Source organism: Camelus ferus, chromosome 30, assembly GCF_009834535.1.
Source record: "Camelus ferus isolate YT-003-E chromosome 30, BCGSAC_Cfer_1.0, whole genome shotgun sequence".
Classification (NCBI taxonomy): domain Eukaryota; kingdom Metazoa; phylum Chordata; class Mammalia; order Artiodactyla; family Camelidae; genus Camelus; species Camelus ferus.
Window position 1 is genome coordinate 15,209,762 of NC_045725.1, and position 20,181 is coordinate 15,229,942.

General features: G+C 52.3%; 1 protein-coding gene across 9 annotated transcripts in view; it reads left to right on the plus strand.

The window, feature by feature from the left end:
• The window catches only part of CTIF (cap binding complex dependent translation initiation factor), a 286,942-nt gene that overhangs the window by 260,855 nt on the left and 5,906 nt on the right, over window positions 1–20,181 (plus strand). The window lies entirely within an intron of this gene.

Genomic DNA, 20,181 nt, shown 5'->3' on the forward strand with positions numbered 1-20,181 from the left:
GATTTGGCCGGTGGGCTGTAGTTTACCGACCCTTGACCTAGATCTGTGGCTCTCAGCTGGGAAATTGCCCTCCAGGTGATGTTGATGCACATTAAAATTTGAGAATCACTCTCAGAAAGGAGAATTTGCCATTTCCTAGGTGAGGCTGATGCTCCCGGTAGGAGGACCACACACTGAGTAGCACTGATCTAGTCTGAAGTCCACCCCCAGTTTACAGATGACAAAACTGAAGCCCAGAGGGGACATAGCTCTGTCATGTGAACCCAGGGAGAGCCCTCTCTATCCCAGGATGCAGAGCTGAGTGGTTTTCTATCTCTGGCCACCTTCAGAGATCTACCCTTCCAGCTATGATGCCCAAGGCTCTAGCCGAGACACAGGAAATGTGTATGTGTCCCACAGAGTCCCAGAGTGGCAGGGCTCCAGTGAGTCACTTCCCATGAGTGGCGATGGTGCACACTGAGCTACCCCGTGCTCTCAGTCAGCCCCTTCCTAACCACTCTGCTGTGCACTTTAGAGAAACTCCCTGCCAGCTTCCAGACCTGCAGAGCAGGACTAGAGGGAGGCTCAAAGCTCCTCTGTGAGAAGGGAAATGAAAAGAATGAAGGACTGGACATCAGATTTACATGATCTCAAATCCTACACCCTTTGTACTAGCTGGGACCTGAGGTAGGTGACTTCATCTCTTTAAGCCTCAATTTTTTCCATCAGGAAAATGGAGAGACAGCCTCTACCTCTGCAAGGTTGACATAAGGATTGGTGATCACATCTACCAAGTGTCTGGCACATAGTACAGACTGTTAATGTTACCTTTATTGGCCACCCCGGCATTGTGCCTTAACCACAGAGCTACCCAGCCACAGCCTAGACAGCCACAGAAGAGGGCCACACACGAGACTCTGGCTGTGTTGATGCCTGTGGAGGCAGTCACTGGCCTGACCTTCTCTGACGTTTCCCTTGGCAGTAAGGCTTGTGTCAAAAGTTTGTACCTGGGGCCCTTGGGTGGCCTTCAAGGTCTAGGAACCCAATGAGCTTGTACGCTGACATCTGTGTACCTGTGTAGATGTGCATTTTTCTGGGAGAGGTGCCAGAGTTTTCATCACATCCTCAAAGGGCTACACCTTCCCCACAAAAGTCACAGGACATGTATCTATAAACATGACACAGAAGAGAGCATCAGATTTTTAAGACAGATTCCTAAATTTGGAAATCGGTTCTCTTGACACATGGCCTTGGGCACATCGGAGGTCATCTAATTCAGATCTGAACTTCCGTCCCCAACTAGCATACCTGCTCCTGCCAAGTCCAAAATCAGATGCTGTCCTAGGAAGGAAAACCCAGAGTAGGCAGCCAAGAACGGTAGGGACTCTCAAAGCTGCCACCAGGTGAGCAAGGGGCTTCGCAGGGGCCACCCTGCCGGCTCAGTGTGTTTGCTTCAGATTTAAGTACTGGCGGTTTTAAAGTCGGCAAAATTAAGCTCTGGTGATAAGGAGGATTGTAGTGACCCCCGGGGAGGGGCAGTGAAAAGAAGGGGCACAAGAGGACACCGTGGGGTGTGACCCAGGTCAGGGCACTGGAAGCACACGTGTGCCCTTTGTGATTTGTGAAAATCCATCTCGCTGCCTACTTAGGACTTGTGCACGTTTTTGCATGTGTGACACTTCAACAAAAAGTTTTCTCCAAAAAAATGTTCGACAGAGAAAACTAGAAATACAATAGAAAGTCAGCCCCTTGGGGATTTTTCTATATAATTTTGCAGTTAAGTTAGCACATAGCTTGAAGAAAGAGTAATTTATATATAAACGCAAATAATAGAGTAAGATTTTAAAATAATCCAAAGGCCAGATTTAAAGATCTTTCTTCTTCACCCAAACTGCTATCTGAGTCGGCTTACATAATTTTCGCTTTCTTTAATTATCACGCGGGGCCCACGGGCTGTCTCGGGCCTCTTCGCAACCATGGTGGACCTGCCTCGGTCTGGCCTATTTTGGGTGAGCTGTCTGCCAGGGCGGAGGCTCTGCTCAGCACACCCCTGATTCCAGACGCTGCCTGTCCCACCCCCTCCCTCCAATGGGCTTCTCGTCTCCCTCCCGCCTCCCGTGCTGCCCTGTCCAGTGGTTTCTCCTTATGAACCCACTGAACCCATCTGAGAGGAGACCTTCTGTTGACCCCCACATTCCCCTCCAGAAACCACCCCATTTCTCTCTTCCCTCAGAGCCAGAATTTTCAAAAGAATTGTCTCCCTATACGGTATCTCTGGGTTGCTTCCGCCCCACCTAGCCAATAGCATGGTCCCCGTTGAGGTCACCGTGTCACCGAACCCAGAGGCCTGCTCAGTCCCCCATGCCACCATGATAGCCAGAAAACAGTATGGATGATTTGTAAGCCAGTGACAGGGGCTGCGTTCCAACAAAATTGTATTTATAGACACTGAAATTTGAATTTCCTATAATTTTTATGTGTCACAAAATATTGTTCTTTTGATTTTTTTTTGTCAACCATTTAAAAATGTAAAGACTATTCTTAGCTCGCTGGCCCATGCTAAAGCAGGCCGAGGGTGGGATTTGGCTGCTGGACTGTGGGTTATCAACCCCTGATCCAGATCCTCGGTTCTCAGCTAGGGGCAGTTTGCCCCCTAAGGGGCATCTGGCAGTCTCTGGAGACATTTGCGACTGGAAAAGTGCTACTGGCATCTGGCGGAAGCCAGGGATTCTGCACAGCATCCTACCACGCACAGGGAGGCCCCACAGCAAAGACCTGTGTGGCCCAAATGTCAGTCGTATGTGCCTGGGAAGTCCTGGTCTAAGTGATCTCATCTGACCTCATGACTTTAAATACCATTTGGGCCACATGCTCTCAAATGTGTCTCCAGCCAGGACCACCCCTCTGACCTCCAGACCCAAATGGCCAAACCTGTTCCTTCCCACTAGCTAGCCTCAATCTTGGTAGGTGAAACCACCGGCCGCCCATTTTGCTCAGGTCAGAAACTCGGGAGTTACCCTGGATTCCTCCCTTTTCCCCACTGCCCCCCCACATCTAATCTGTCTGAAAATCCTGTAGCTTCAACTACCCCCCCCCCCCCGCAAATATGCAGCTCAACCTCCCTGTCTTCTCTCTCTAGGGCCACCTTACCTCTCTTCTCTCATGCCGCCATCACCTTGGACTTGGGCTGAATATAGCTCCAAACTGGTCCTCCCACTGCCTCTTTGCGCCACTTTGCTTCCTCCCAGATGAAACACCTGTTGGAAGGCAGATGGGCCACTACAGGGGGCTCGCAGAGGTGTTTCCAAGCCAATACCCATCTCGAGTGGGGTGTGCTGGGCTGCTCAGGTCTTAGGTTGAGACTCCAGACTCAGCTCCACCTGGAGAACGTCTCACCTGGGTCCTTGCACAGGCAGGCAGGTATCTCAGATGCTAGAAGAAAATTCAAAGAAATAAGATGGATTTTTGTTTATGTCCCCAGAAACTAGTCTCCTATCTTGTCATACTTTGTATAAAGTACATAGATAGATAATACGTTTGTGCATGAGTGTGTGGATCTGTAGTACAGGAACCTTCCCCGAAGGCCTGTGTTCACCTTTAAGTTCTCCTCCAAAACTTCATTTGATGGCGCCTTAACCAGAATCATGGAGAAATTGATGTCCTTTGGGATTTTCCAAAGGACAGGCAACCATAGCTTGTGGTGGGCCATGAATGGGACCCCAGACGGAGGCTCCAAAGCTTGGGTTGTTCACAGGCAAATTTCCAGGGCAGCAGCAGCCCTCAGACTTGACCTATGCGAACTCTAGACCCACATCTCCAGGCCGGGTGCATCCACCTGATACGTGCCTCTGTCCCACCCGCAGATCCCTCAAACTGCAAGTGTCCTAATGCAGCCCGCGTCCTGCTCCCCAGGCCTGCACCTCCTCCCAGGGAAGGTGCCACCATCCTTCTGGCTGTGGTGGCCAAAGACCCGAGGCCATCCCTGACTGGCCCCACTCCGTCAGTCCCCAGGGCCTGGGGCAGCAGTTCGTACGTAGTTCTTGGCTCTGGCCACCACTTTTCTCCCTCTCCATTGTGTAGGCCAAGGTCACCTTTCACCTGAATTACCCGCCCCACCCCCAGCCTTCTAACCAGACTCAGTCCCCTCTCTCTGTGTACTCCAGGCTCACAGGACCCTCAAGGGTCACTGCCTGGAATGTTCTTCCCTCTCTCCTCCTCCCACTCTTTCCCTAGCTCCTCCTTAAAAGGGTCAACTTAAAGCTCTCTCCCCCAGGAAGAGAGAGGCTTTTTCTGAGCCTCCTCTCCTAGCACAGGTGAGAATGGTCATTCCTGCCACCCACCCCCGCAGCACCCTTATTTCTGTGCAAAACGAGCTTGCTTATTACTAAGAACTGCCACTGATGGAGCCTGACTTACTGTGCCCCAGATACTGTTCTAAATATGTCTCATAGATTATCTCATTTAATGTTATGCCCACTTCCAGATGAGGAAACTGAGAGAGGTTACCTGTGCCACATAATTAGCAGGTGATGAAGTCAGGATTAGAACCCAGACAGTCCCACTAGACAGCGCCGGCTCCCATCGCTGATCTGCTTCTATAAAGTCTGTTTTCTCTACTAAACTAATTGGTGTATGAGGACAGGATGCATACTTCCTTGCTGAATGAATGAATGAATGAATGAATGAAAAAGTTCTTCTATCCCTTCACACTCTTTGGAGGAGGGTACAGGACCAGCTGTGCTCCAGGCCTGTATGTATGTCGCTGGTAGGTCTGCACCCAGGGGATGGAGAGGTTCTTCTGAGTGGCTTTGCCCCAGCCAGCACATGCTTTCCTTCAAATCCAATCCGCAGGTCTTCTGAAAGGGCCAGCCTGGCACAAGGTCCTGCGTGTGAAAAAACTAGTGTAGGTAGACTCTAGACTAGACCTAGAACAGGGTAAACCAAATAGCTGTGAGTAGAGAGAGGCTTCTCCCTCCAGGGGGTTAGGGGAGGAGGTCAGGGAGGGCTTCTTGGAGGAGGGAGTCTTGCAGTCCGTCTTGAGGGATCCAGTAAACGGAGCCAAGGTGAGAGAAGGCAGGCAGCAAAAGCCGGAGGCAGATAAGGACAAGACATGTTCACAGACGTGTGAACAGATGGGTTTGGCTGGACCAGAGGTCTGAGCGGGAGGGAGAGGGATGAAGGGCCCCCGCCGTGGAAGGGGGCCAGCCAGCGCCTGAGTGTTAGGCTAAGCACTTTATCCCCTGCGGCCCAGGCAACTGGACCCAGTAAGAACGCATGGGTAATACAGGACGGGGACTCGCGTGCTCGCTCACCCAAAGAGATCATCTCAGTTTAGAAAGAGTCACCGTGTTGTGAAAATTTACATTCTGCTAAGGGTAAGGCTCTAAAGCCCGACAGGCTTCCAGGTGCCAATTACATAGTCTTATCTCCAACCTTAGCCTTGGCAGCAAGAACTTCTGCTGTCCCCGGGCAGCCCGGTCTCTTTTCTCAGCCTCAGCCTGTCCGCCCCTCTGTTTGGATGGCTGCTACTCTGCATATGAATGCTGATTTTGCCTGTAGCACAGCCCTATTTTTCTCTGGTTAACTGTCCCAGGACCAGCTGTTTCTGCCCAGTTGGACCTCAGGTACCACCCAAACCCACCACAGAACCAGCTAAACTCCCACCCAGCTTCTGCGGTGTGGCTTCAAACTCCACCCACCACCCAGACCCAGACCCATGGAAGGCCGGCACATCGGCCTGGTAGCCAAGCAGCGGCAGGCATTTATTCTTCATACAGCAGGCCAGGATGATGCGGCCGAAGAGGCCGTGGTCTGAGCAAAGGCTCCTTCAACATTCCGTGCATGGGGTCAGAGGGAGAGGCCAGTGTGCCCCTCCCCCATCTCCTTGAGGCCCCTGGCTGGTTACTTGTGCCCTCCCCTCTTCACACACCCTGCAAAGTCTGGAGTAGGTATGAGGGACAAGAACCTTCTGAGAAGCTTCTTCCCAGGCTCAAAAAAGGTGGGTTGGCACACCCTTCCAATCACCATGCGTCCATCAGTGAGCAGCACCGGGCCCCCGGGCTGGAGCGGCCCCAGACTCTGTGCACAGGGAGGCCTTTCCTCTGAAGCCAGTGGGTCACCCTCTGTGGCAGTGCCCCGCTCCTGGTTCCCTCTGAGACTGCAGAGAAACAGCCCCCTCTGTCTATCACTTCTTCTTTCTGATTAAATTTCTTTGTCTGGCTTCATGCAAGGAAACATCTTGCACCCCCAGGAGGCATCCCGTCTTCCGGGGGGGCCCACCATGCTCTGATGGGTTTAAACTCGGGAGAGGGCGGGAAGCGCTGGGATGTGAGAGGGAGGCCTTGCTCAGGGACCTGGGTGACTGGACAGCGGCTTGGCCACCCATGAAAGCTCACCCAGGGGAGGAAAAGACTGTTTCGCAAGCGAGGCCAGGCAGGCGCTCTGAGCTGGCCCATCGGCCCTGGCATGTGGCTGGGCCTGTTAGGAAATCCAGGAGCCGCTCTGTCTGCTTTCCAGCAGGCGCCACTTCTCTTTCCACTGCTTTGCTCAATTCACGGCGCTGGCTCCAGGGCCCGGCTGGCGGGTGGGCGGGCAGGCCGGGCACCCTCTCCCACAGGCCCGGTGCCCGGGAGTGCTGGCTCCTGCCTCGGGCCACGGTATCACCAGGGTCCCCGGGCCTGGGCTGCAGAACCACACTGATAAGGCCAGCCAGGTATCATGGCCATCTCGGGTGGGAGGGCAGGGCGACTCTCGGGGAAGGATTCCAGACTGTTTCCTTCTCAGTTGAGCTGCAACGCCCTTATCTCTTTTCCTGCCAGGCGGGACTCCCCACTAGTCACACACAAAAGAAAACCCCACCCAAGACACACAGCTCCTCACCGGCCCCAGGCCTGAAAGGGGAGGACTTGCCTCTGGTTGCATTCAGGCCACCAGGTTATCAGTCCGGGGAGCCGTTCGTTGAGCTAATATTATTATATATGTGGTCCAGAAGGGGCGGAGGGGCAGGTGGAAGAGACAAGGACATCCGAAAAATGGAACCACCGTGGAAGTTGCCTGGAAACTCTTGGCCCTGTCAATTGACTGAGATGTTTCTTGGAGGGAAAAACCACTCGGGGTGGGGGTGGGGGGACAAAAGCCAGTCTCAAAGTTCGGGGACCACTGGGATGGAGTTGGGGAGGCCGTTACGGGACTGAGTGGAGCAAGGTGGGGAGACGTGAGTAAGGATAAGCGTGCGTCACACGGCCCCTCACTTGAGCGTCTTGCAGGCATGAGTGTTATTCCCGGTTCATAGAATACAGGGGTGCAGGAATAATCGCTGGACTACGGGAATGTAGAGAACTGAAGCCCCGGGACAGCTCGTCACTGTGAGGACAGAAAGTAGGGCCCAGGCTTTGCAGCTCCTACGTCTGTCTGTCTGTCCGGGGCTCACTGCTGCACCTCAGAAGGACGATCTGTGCCGGCACATTCAGGCTTGCTGTTGGGCCGCACTTCCTGGAGGCAGGGGGCTGGCCCAGTTGACCCCTCAAGGTCTCGTTCCAGCCCAGCGGCTGCAGCCGATCCTACAGGCAAGTTGCTATGGGAACTATAACTTTGAATTTCCTGGCTGTGGGGCTGTGAAAATCACAACCTGAACCTTCCGTTGATGTGGGTTTCTCGATTAATTTCCTGTTTGATTGTTTACTTTAGAGAGCGGAAAATGCCTTTGCAGGCAGCTAGTTCCCTCCACCAAGGCGCTTATCACACCCTCCCCCATAAAGCCAGCAAGGTCAAGTCCAGGCCTCAGGTGGGTGGAGGTTGGGACGCGGAGGGCAAGGAGCCAAGGGAAGGGGCCAGGGGCTAGGGAGGCCCTGCTAAGAACAGATGGCAGCCTGGGCCCCCCTTCCCTGCCCTCTCCTGGTGCCGTCCTGGGGTCCCAGCCTCGTGGGCACCAGGAGAGACTTCTGAGTTCAGAGGCTGACCCAGTGAGGGGTGTCTGCCCACTGCCCTGGGCCTGAGGCTTGGCCCCCAGCCAGCCCAAACCCCTACCCTTGTCTCAGAGAGCCATGTGATGCTGAGTCACACGAAATGCAGTCATTCCTCCTTCAGAGGGGCGTCCAGAGGGTGCTGTCAGAGGGGTGATGGTCCCAGGTGCCACCCAGTGCCTCCGGGTCAGGCGCTCCTGGCCAGGCTCCCTGGGAGGAAGCTGAGCGAACAGCTGCTTTTCCATCTGCCTCTCCTTCAGCCGCTCTCCCAGGGCCCCACCACTCAAGCAGAGAGCACTGAACAGTGTGCCTGTTACCACAGTTCCATCCCATTCCGGCTCCCATCCTTGGGGAGTGGTTCGCCCTGGCAGGCCCGGGTGAGGCCAGGTGAGGACCTAGGGGCAGGTGTCCTGATCTCTTGCGGTGATAAGCACCTCTCGCTGGGAGCAGGCCTGCTGTTTCACCTTCAGAGCCCTCCTTCCCACCCCGCCCGCCGAACCCTTCAGAGATGGGCAGGGGCACTGGGGCAGCAGGTGGGATAGGCCAGGGGTGTACTGACCGGTCTAGTAGTGATGGGGACGGGGGGGGGGTCCCAGCCCCTCAGTGCCCCTTCCCTTGTCTAGATGACTGTTATGATGCAGCATCCAAATCAGAGCACTTCTGAAAGTGAAAGAAATCCTGTCACTAATTGTTTGGGGTGAACACTGGAACCATCCCAGGCAAACTGGGGTGTGTGGTCACCCCACCTTCTGCTGACCTTTCCCCAGTAGCCTTATTTGTGTGGGACTTACTCATGGGGCAGTGGTTATGGCCTTTGACTTTGGAAGCAGACCAGACCTGGGCGCCAGTGCGGCTTTGCATTACCCATGTGCTCGTGTCCACACTTCACTCTCTGTGCCTCAGTTTCCGCAGCTGTAAAATGAAAATAATTACAGTGGCATTTAACTCAGGTAAACTGGTGTATGGATAAAATGGATTTTAAAATGCGTCTAGAGTAAGCACTCCAAACGCGTAAATCAGATGCTGACTGAGGACCCAGAAGGTGTCGTTCAGCCCTCAGGAGACCCCCTCTTGGAAGGTAAAACCCTGGCGCTTCCTTGGGCTTTTTGTGTTCCCTCTTTAGGAGAGATCCACAGGCATCAGGGCAGTGAATACAGAAGACAGGCAGGGCTTCTAAAGGGAAGGACAAGGGCGTTAAGAGAGAAGCTAGGAGGCGTTGGTAGCAGTCATGGCCGACGTCCCTGGTGTTTCAAACCCCGACCAACACAAGGCCCTGGGAACTCGTGCCTGCAGGGACTCTGTGAACAGAACTCACCTCCTTTCCGGGCCGCTGGCCAGGGCTTGGCCCCCAAGAGGAGCCACTGGAGCCATGGCCCCACCTCTGGCTCTGGTGTCTGCAGAAAGACTCAGTGTCTGCTCTGAGCCCCAGATTATGCTTCCACCCCCTGGGGCTGGCTGTGGAATGAAGCGGTCCCCCCTGTGACATTTACTGTGGCCACTTTGCATGGGTGATTTGCAAGCTCTGCAGGAAGGAGGCTAATTATTCCCTCCAGGGCGTCTCGTCCGCACTTAGGGTGACTGCCCGCCTGCCTTTCTTAGTTAGGAGGGCTGACGGCCAGACCACAAGGCACAAGCTTGGACTGAAGTCCAGTTCAGAACCATGAATTTCCTTCACATCTGACCATAGCTGCCATGCTGGGGCTTCTTTTAGGCTAGTGGAAAAGTGGCATTGGGGGCAAATTCCCCGATCCTGGGATGTCTGAAATGCAGGCAGGCACAGAGCAACGGTAAGTGATGAACATAAAACAGCATCCTACTTTCCCAGACAGGGTGGGCAGCATGAGCATTTACACGTGTACCTGCGTCCACAGCAGCCCGAGCACCTCTTGCCCATTTCAGAGAAGGGATGGCCCCTCTCTCTGAGGCGCATCTCTGCATGGATCCTCTCCTTTCATCACCCCTTCTGTCCTGCCTTCTGCATGTTCATTTCTCCCTCTGCTCCTCCCCCCCCGTACCAACCATTCTCCTCGACCCCATGCCAGTCTCGTTGTCCTAGCATCCCACCCTTCTTCCCTTCCATAAGCAAGTTCAAAACAAAACAGGAAAAAAAGAGAGAGGGAGGAAAGGAGAGTGAGAGACAGAGAAGAAAGGACAGAAGCCCCCAAAGAAAAAGAAAGAAATGTTCCACTCTTTCTGTCTCCACTTCCTCACCTTGCTCTCCTTCTCCAGCCTCACATTACCCAGGCTCCCACCTACCCTTCTCCCTGCAGGAAGTCATCATGGCAAAGGTCACCTGTGCTCTCCTAATCACCAAATCCAGGGGGCCCTGGTCATTGTTCATCTGACTTGACCTCTCTGAGCATTTGACACTGCTGACCTTGTCAACAAGAAGTGACCTTCACTTCTTAGCACTCTCTTGGCTTCCACAACACCACTTTCCTGCTCTGCTTAGCTGTCTGACCACCCTCTTCCTCCTTTGGGGATTCCTCCTCCTCTTCCACCCTCTCGATGTTGCTGTCTCCAGGTTTGGAGCCCTTACCCTCTTCTCTTCTTATTCCGTGTCTTTCCCCAGGTCATCTCACACGTATGGTCTTGACTTACACCAGAGCACTAATAATCACAGAGAGCCCATTTCCCACTAGGCATCTTCCCTGATCATCCCCAAGGACCATGGACTCAATACTTCTAACACTGAACTCAACCACTTTTTCCAAAACCAACTCAGGAAGCCTTTCTAGTATCATTGGTGGCACCACAGTTTATTCAGTTGACCAAGCCCCAAGCCCCAAACCTGGGGGTTATCCATCTTCTCCATTGTCCTTTTCCTCACCCTTCCTTCTGCCTCCTAAACATATCTCCTCCCATTGTTCCTGCCTTCACTCAAGCCACCATGGTTTCTTACTGGTCTCCCTGCCTCCAGTTCCATCACACCCTACCAGCTGCAGTCTACTCTCCACACTGCAAACAATATCTTCCTACTCTCCAGCTGAAGTTCTTTCCAGGGGCTCTCCAGTCCCTTAGGATAAGATCCAAAGCCAGTAGCATGGCACTTAGAGCCCTTTAGGGTGTGGCCCTTGCCTTCTGTGTCATCATCTGCTCTTTCTGTGCAGCACCATGTATTTTATTTTTTTTTATTTTTATTTTTTAAATTGAAGTACAGTCGATTACAATGTGTCAATATCTGGTGTACAGTACAATGTCCCAGTCTTGCATATACATACATATTATTTGTTTTCATACCACGGCACCATATATTTTAGCTTCTTGAAATACTTGTTACTCCCCAGTGCACCCCACTAGTTCACATCGGTTTTTGCTTTTGTGCATATGCCACGTGCTGCTGCTTATACCAAATGGCTGGCGTGTTCTTCACCACCACCATTCCATCCCGTGCTCCACCCCCATATACCTTGCCCAATCTCTCTATTTCCCCCATTGGACTGTAAGTTACAAGTCTTATTCTTGTTAGCCCTATACTTACACAGTATTTACACATGGTAGATGTTCCATAAATGTTACCAAAAGGATGGATGGATGGACTGATGAGTGGGTGAGAGGGTTGATGGGTAGATAGAGGAGTAGATGGGTGGGTGAATATAAGGTTGGGTACATGATATGTGGGTGGATAAAAGAATGGATGGCTAAATGGATGCCTTGGTGGAAGGACAGATGCATAGATGGATAGATGGTGGCCAGTGCAGTCAAAGAATAGGTGAAATCAATTCAATTTTGTGAAGGCCCAGACTGATTATCATCACCAGTCAACAAAAGTGAGCTCCAAGAAGCAAAATAAGAATTATCCAATATGGGAGAAATTACAGTAAGTCCCCAAGAAAGAGGATGCTGACCCAGGACTTCTAAGCACCTTCTGGTTCTTCTCAGACTTGCTGTCTGGCTCATGAAGCCACTGAACTACTGAGCCTCGGTTTCTCCATCTATTAGGTAGAGACAGTAATGCCCGTGGCCTTTCCCTGTCCCCACTAGAGTGTCACGAGAATAAATGTGGTGGTACATACAAAGTGGGTCAAGATCTCCAGAAAAGATATGTGTTTATAAAGATATAATAACACCTTGCATTTGAGCTTCGCACTTTGCAAAACTCTTTCACACACATTATCTCAACTGACTCTCAGAACAATTCTAGGCAAGTATGATCCCCATTCTCAAGCGAGGAAACTGAGGTGCAGAGTGACTAGGTGACATGCCCAGGGCTACTAGCGAGTAGCAGGTCTTCTGACTCCAAACCCGCAGCGTGTTTTTGAAGACAGCCTTCTGTGGCCAGGTTATCTACTTCCTCGCCTCCCTGAAGAGACCCAAACATCATTGACCCTCTTCTTGATGATTCAAGGTCGTTAACAGGAACTGTCCTCTAGACTCAGCTGTAGAAGCTGGTCCAGGCACACCAGAGAGACCCACGGGGTGGAGGGGCCCCAACTCGAACCTGAGATGCAAGTGGCCCTGTGCATCCTCTCAACCCGGCCACCAGTCTAGACCACGTGCCACGCGTCAGGGCCATCTCCTCTGGCTCCGCCTCATTCTTCTCCCTCTCCCCTGTCTCTCCACTGTCTACACTTGTGCCCATCACTGTGGCTTCCTCGGCCACTGGAGACCCCCCACGTTCCCCTGTCGCCTCTTCTTTTTCTCTCTCTCCTCTTCCTGAGACTTTTGCTCTCGCAGTGTGCCCTGCCACTGCCCTTCTATAAGCCCAGCCAATCAGAGCTCTGGGTTTGCTCCCCCCAGCCACCCAGCCCATCACACGTGCTCTGAAATCTCACTTTTGTGCCTTTGCTTCTGCTCCCAGCCCACTGTAGACTACCTCCAAGGGAGGGAGCTCCTGCAGGCAGAGTCTGAGCTGAGCTTTTCCTATGTCTGCACTAGGTTGCTTGGGTTTGTTCCACTGAAACCATGCTGTTGGTGAGCTGAGGTGGTCAGGCAGACTGGAAGAAGCTGTGATCTCCAGCGCTTGCTCCCCTCCCACACAGGAAAGGCAGCCCCAGTGGTCCTTCCATCAGCGCCCTCTTTCCCTCCCTGCGGGGTGGCATCCCAAGCGACCAGCTCGGCTACACCCTGGGCAAGCCTTGGACAGCGTGCCCCGGCCCTGGGGACCTGCCCCCCAGGGACTCCAAGGTGCTCCCACCAGGCTGCCTGCCTTTCTCCCTCGTTGCTGTCGGGCCTCCCACAGCCTGACTCCGAGCACCTTGGCCTCTCCCTGAGGGAGGATATGATGGGTGTGCCCACAACAAGTCTCCGGCAGAGACAATAGGACAGGAATGCATTAGCTTCCTAACAAACACTGTGTGGGCTCGCACAATTGCCTTGGATTCTCGTCCAAGAAACACATTTCGCTGTTGGAGGGTGCGGGTGGTTTGCCTGCCCCGGCCCGCCCACACCCCTTTCTCTGCCAGAGACTCTGATGAGTGGGCTGCTCCTCCTCAACTCCCCCACCGCAGGGCCTTCAACCCCCCGGTTGGCTGCCCTGCCTTCTCTGTCCATACAGCTTTTCTTCCAACGAGCGATAGCAGGGGAGAGGGACAGTCCTGTCCAGGCAGAGAAGGGCCTGCCCACCAGAGAGTGCCTCCTCCCGCCACTGCTTTTAAATCATTTTTTAATTATGGTTAAAAAAAAAAATGAGGTGGTACGGGGGTAATAGCTCAGTTGTAGAGCACATGCTTAGCATGCAAGAGGTCCTGGGTTCAATCCCCAGTACCTCCATTAAAAAAAAAAGAAGAAGGAAAAGAAAAGAAGAAAACGGGGGAAAAAAACATAAAATTGATCATTTTAACCATTTTTAAATGTACAGTTCAGTGGCATTAAGTACATTTGCATTGTTGTACAACCATCACCACCATCTTTCTCCAGAGCTTTTTCACCTTGCAAAACTGAAAGTCTGTACCCATTAAATACTAACTCCCATTATTCTTCCCAGCCTCTGGCAACCACCATTGTACTTTCTGTCTCTGTGAATTTTTTCCAGGTCCCTCATACAAGTGGGATCGTACAATATTTGTCCTTTTGTGACTGGCTTATTTCACTCAATATAGTGTCGTCAAGGTTCATCCACGTCGCAGCATGGGACAGGATTTCCTTCCTTTTTAAGGCTGGATAACAGTCCATCGTATGCATGGACCACATTTAGTTGGTCCATTCATTCCCTGATGGACACTTGAGTTGCCTCCACCCCTCACCTACTGTGAATAATGCTGTTGTGAATGTGGGTGGACAAGGGTCTGTTCAGGTTGCCACTACTTTTTGACACTCATCTTGGAGTTGAATAAAGCCTTGTCTCCAGAAGATCCCAAGCAGAACAAGCATAAACCACAGAACCGGTCCCCCTTGGCCTACCAGCAGGGATTCATTTATCCAGCAACTAGCTGTCCTTTAGGAAAGCAGAGCCCTGAAGAAATGGAACACAAAACAGGGAAGTTTGGGCCCAGACAGAAGACAGTGGAAAGATCTTGCCCTTGGGACGCTGCCCACAAAGAGCAAGTCAAAGATGGATTCCTGGGAAGCCACTGGTCACCCGGAGGCATGGGAGCGTCTAACAGGGACCCTGAACAGGGTCTCAGGGAAGGAGCCCTGTAGAGTTGTGTCAAGCCTCCTGCTACAGCACGAGGAGCAGCAGGGTCCTCAAAGGCTGAGGGGTGCTCTCTCTGCTCTAAGGCTCCGAAGGTCTGTCCTCAAAAGCTGGCAGTGGAGACAGGCCAAGACAGTGTCTGTGGGGAGAGCGGGACGTGGTCTCCAGCACCCATTCCCTTCCGGAGCTCTGCATCCCAGCAACTGCGAGGGAAAAGTACAATGAAGCCTCCCGTCCTCCCCCACTTCCTTGAGAAAACTCAGCAGGCCGTTGGCGAGAGGGACTATCACACGATGTGATTCTTGGCTTAACGCAGACTTTCCCAAACAGCCGAGTGAAAGATAAGGCTGGAGGGAGGCTCTGGGGTGAAAGCTTGCCCGTAGCTCTGCTTAAGAGCACCCCCACCCCCGCCAAGCCTGTCCCCTGCCCTGGTAGCCGGGATCCAGGGCCCCCAGGGGGCAAGCAGGCCTGGACAGGGGAGGATGTCGTCCAGCCACAAAGATGCAAGGAGGAAAGAAAGGACAGAGAGCCCTGGACCTGCTCTGCCATTCTGAGCCGTCACCCGGGAGCAGGTGGAGGGCAGGTGGGCCTCGGGCTGTAGAAGCAAAGAGGAGACACTTGCTAATCCCGGCCAAGCGCTCTGCTGGCAGGAATACGGAGGCCCCACGAGCCTTTCCAGACAGAAGTCGGAGGGCCCCTCGGAGGGAGAATCAGCCACATTTCAGAGCTGCTAGTGCTCGTGACAGCCCTGGCTTTTCATGTTGCTGGTCATCAGGTTACCTCACTTGTCCCTAAGCCTCGGATCCCCGGAGAAGCTGATCTCAGGCCAGAACATGACCCCAGGTTCCTCTCAAGTCACCGTGACAGGCATCACTGAGCACCTACTGTGTGTCAGCCGCCACGCGAGGTGCATCCAGGGAGGACTCCCTTCCTCCTTCCCACGAGCTCCCTATTCTGCCTGCTCCCCTCTTCCCCACTGGCTGCCACCACCCACTCCATCTCTAGAAGGTCCCTTCCCACCAGACACCCCACTTTCCCCCCTTCTTGAGATTTCTACCAACCATTTTTATTTTAAGGATTTTCTTCCTGCTAAGCACTATGGGAAACCTATGCGGGAACGAAGTCACCGTCAGAAAGAAGTTCCAGCAAATCTTACAGAGTTCTCTTCATATTAGTCCCCATGTTCCCTGCCGAGTAAATGGGGCTAGGCCCACCTTGCCCCCATCTCCGTGCCACCCCAGACAGTCACGGGACCCTCCGAGGCCTGGAACCAGCCCCTCCCAGAGCAGCCTGGGTTGGATGCTGCAGCACACGACTCGGGTATGCCAGCTGCAAAGTGAGTCACCTCCCCCAAGCTTTTTCCAGAACCTGCTTCCCAGGTCTTTACTTTGGCCCGCTGGGTTTTCTAGATGAGGGAGGCCCTTCCTTATATGTCCTCCAGGACCCCTCCAGACACTGACTCAGTAGAAGTTTCCCTTGGCCCTCTTTGAGGGTCTGCAGCCCTGGGAGGCAAGAGAACTCCAGAGCCGACACAGGTGTGGAGGGGAGGGGCAGCTGCGTGCTGCAGTGTATTCCTCTGTGTGGATGGATCCTCATTATTTAACCAGTGTCCTGTTGGTGGCCGTTCAAGCTATTTGCAATAGTGCAGCAAAAACCTCACATCCGTGTCATGGTGCTTGCGAGGGAGGGTGGGGGAGCGGCGGGCATGGGGAGTATAAATTCCCAGCAGTGGTCTCACTGGGTCAGAGGGGCTTGATAGTTATCACCAAGTTGCCACCTAGAGAGTTATACCAACTTCTGTTTCCACAAGCACTGTACGTTTGCAGACACATCGATTATGATTTTGCACCATGTACACTCTGGCAAGCTGTGGGGGGTGGAGGGGGCTGGTATCCACAGCTTGCTCACTCTCGCCTTTTCAAGTGCGTGCAGGGGGCTGAGCTGGCGAGGGGCTGCCTTCTGGGGCGAGGCCCTCCCCACTTGCGGACTCTCCCAGCTGGGTGGGTCTTCTCCCAGCCGCTCAAGGCGTATTTGTTAAATACTTCTTGGTGCTTGCTGTGCGCCAGTTGTGGTGCAGGGCGCCGGGGAGAGCCCTGGCCAGAACAGAGGCCCTGCCCTCCTGGACCTTGCCTTCTAGCCTGTCAGACAGACAACAGGCAAACAGGTAGATCATATATCAGGGGTGAGAGATGCTATGGAGAGGAGTGAGCCAGGAGCTGAACGGTGGGATCACTTACACGCGGGCTGCTCGGGGAAGCCACGGTGTATGGGGTGATATTGGAGCAGAGCCCTGAATTACAGTGAGGAAGGAAAGTCTGCAGACCCCGTGGTGGCTGAGAACTCCCCAGTGACAAGCGCCCAAAGGCTCGGAGGCAGAAGTGTGTTGGTGGGCAGAGCGTGCACACCCACACCTGACACTGCGTTGCCGGCAATGTCACCTTCCCTGGATTGTCCCCTGCTCTCCGCCAGCTCATCATTCGAGCAGCTTGAGGCCAACCTCTGCTCCTTTATCCCAGAATGATTTCTTTTCTGCATGTCTGCTGTGAGACCAGTATTCGGCCCAGTTCTTTTTGGTTTTTTAATTGAAGTACAGTTGATTTACAATGTTGTGTTAGTTTTTGGTATACAGCATAGTGATTCAGTTACGTGTACACACACACACACACACACACACACACACACACACACACATTCTATTTCATATTCTTTTGCGTTATGGTTTACTACAGGATATTGAATATAGTTCCCTGAGCTATACAGTAGGACCTTGTTATCTTTTTTATATATAGTACTATATATATATACATATATACATACATATACATATATATATATGTATATAAAATTTTATATATATCTATTATATATATAGTACCAAACTCCCAACTTATCCCTCCCCACCTTCCCCCTTTGGTAACCGTAAGTTTGTTTTCTATGTCTGTGAGACTGTTTCTGTTTTGTAAATAAGTTTGTTTGTGTCCTTTTTTTAGATTCCACATATAAGTGACATCATATGGTATTTGTCTTTGTCTGACTTACTTCACTTAGTATGTTAATCTCTAGATCCATCCATCTTATTGCAAATGGCATTATCTCACTCTTTTTATGACTGAGTAATATTCCATTGTAAATATACACCACAGCTTCTTTATCCAGTCATCTGTCGATGGACATTTAGGTTGCTTACATGTCTTGGCTATTGTAAATAGTGCTGCTATGAACATTGGGGTGCATGGTATTTTCAAATTAAAGTTTCCTCCAGATACATGCCCAGGAGTGGGACTGCTGGATTGTATGGTAATTAAGTCTATTTTTAGCTTTTTAAGGAATCTCCATACTGTTTTCCGTAGTGGCTGCACCAAATTACATTCCCACCAACAGTGTAGGAAGGTTCTCTTCTCTCCACATTGGCCGGATTCTGACAGATGTACAAAGAGGAATGGGGTCTGGTCCCTGAGAATGTCTCTGGTCAATGCAGCCTACACTGACCTGTCCCCTGGACTCTTTTGACACTGAGTAAATGCATCTTCACCCCCCTGAAAGGGACTGCTTGTGGCTCCTGCTGTGGGAGGCCTGGGCTGGGGGTGGATGCATGGTGACAGAAGGGGACAGGTAAGGAGGGTGTGCGGAATTTGGATTTCGAGGCTGCAGGGGGAACAGTCCATGGGGTTGTATGTGGGTTCACCTCTCCTTGAACACGTCACGCTCAGGTCAGAAACCTTGACTCCAGTTCTCCGTCAGTGGGAGAGGAAGCTGACCCTGAAAATGCCTTCCTCTTGTGCTCTCTTCTTATCCTCCACCCTTCCTTTAAAACAAAAAACAAAAACAACGCATAAATCATATCGACCCACATTTAGCAAATCCCTGCTGCTGGCGGGGCCGTGCTATGTGTTAAAGGGCAGCAGAGATGAATGCCACACCGCCCTGCCTTCAGGAAGCCGCAGTTCACGCCGGAAACTATCTTCCCACTTGCATGGGATGCCGAGCGGCAGGACAGCCAGGGGGTGCTTGGGAGTGAAAGGCAGGAGGGGCACCGTGGGCCGGGGGTGATCCAGAAGTCTCCAAGGAAAGCTGGGCCTTGAAGGTTGGAAAAGTGTGGAGGGCTGAGACGGAGAGCTCCAGGAGACAGAAAAATTACTTGGAGCGGGTAATCTGATGGATATGATGGTCAGCTTGGCGGGGGATGGGGTAGAGACAGACTGAGATGTATTTTGGGGTTGGGAGAAGAAGCATCAGCAGCAAAGGACCAGGAAAAGATGTGGTCTGTGCGGTTTGTGGGGAGCAGGATGGTCGAGTTTCTCTGAAGCTGTGCCTGGAGAGAATTTTTACTGGGGGCTCAAGAAAAACTTGGGGGAAAAAGGCAGAAAGTAACAAATATTGGTGAGGATGTGGAAAAATCAGAACCCTCAGACACTGCCGGAGGGAATGGAAAATGGTGCAGCCACTGTAGAAAACACTTTGTCAGGCCCTCAGAAAATCTCAGCGTAGAGTCACCCCGTGACCCAGCAGTGCCACTCCTAGGTGTGTACCCAAGAGAGGGGAAAACTCGTGTCCACGTAAAAGCTCATACACAAATGTTCATAGCTGCATTGTCACACAGCGGAATGTCACTCTTCCATGAAAAGCAGCGAAGAACATGTGCATTCTACAGCATGGATGGACTTCCAAAACAGGATGTTAAGTGGAAGAAGCCGTTCACAGAAGACCACGTGCTATATGATTCCATTTGATAAAATGTTCAGGATAGATTAAATTTATAGCGCTTAAGGGCGGTGGGGGTTGTCAGGGGGTGGGGAAAGGGGACTGACTGCTAATGGATATGGGTTTCTTTGGGGGCCATGAAAATGTTCTAGAATTAGTGGTAATGGTGGCACAATCTTGTGAATCTACTAAACGTCACTGAACTGTATGCTAAAAATGGTGAACTTGATGTTACGTGAATTATATCTCATTTTAAAAGAGGTGGGGAGGGGGAGGGTATAGCTCAGTGGTAGGGTCCAGGCTTAGCATTCACGAGGTCCTGGGTTCAATCCCCAGTACCTCCATTAAAATAAATTAATTAATAAACCTAATTTACACACAGCCCCTCACTTAAAAAAAAAAAAAAAAAAAAGACGGAGAGAGAGATAGAGAGAATGAAATGAGACGAGGTGCGAAGCCTGGGCAGGGGTGCCCAGCCCCAGCGCTGAGCAGCCTGGCCCTGGCCTTGGTCAGGAAGCAGTTTCGGCCTCTGGGTATGTCAACGCAGCCATGGTTTTGCAGGCTCACAAAGCTGGGCCCATGGAGAAGAGTGCTTTGATCTCTGGAAGTCCTCGCTGCAGCCAGGGCCCAGGAGCACTGCGACCAGGGCTGAGCCCCTCTCAGTAATCAGGAAGTCTTTACACTCATTTCATGTTTGCTGACCAGCTGTTCACAGCCGATGATCCCAGCATACTTGCTGCCTCCTTCAAACCCACCTGCAGCCTCACTCTGCCATGGCCTGTAGTCGCCGCCTTCTGACCTGGCCAGGGTGCCCATTCTCCGTGACCACAGAGGTCCTCCAGCTGCTCAGATCCCATCCAAGACATCACTGCTTCCTGGTGCAGGGTTCCTGCTGCCCTCCGACCTTCGCGGGCTGTCTCTCTGACCTGCCCCTTGCTCGTTACCGGCTTTAGGGGGCTGGGAGCT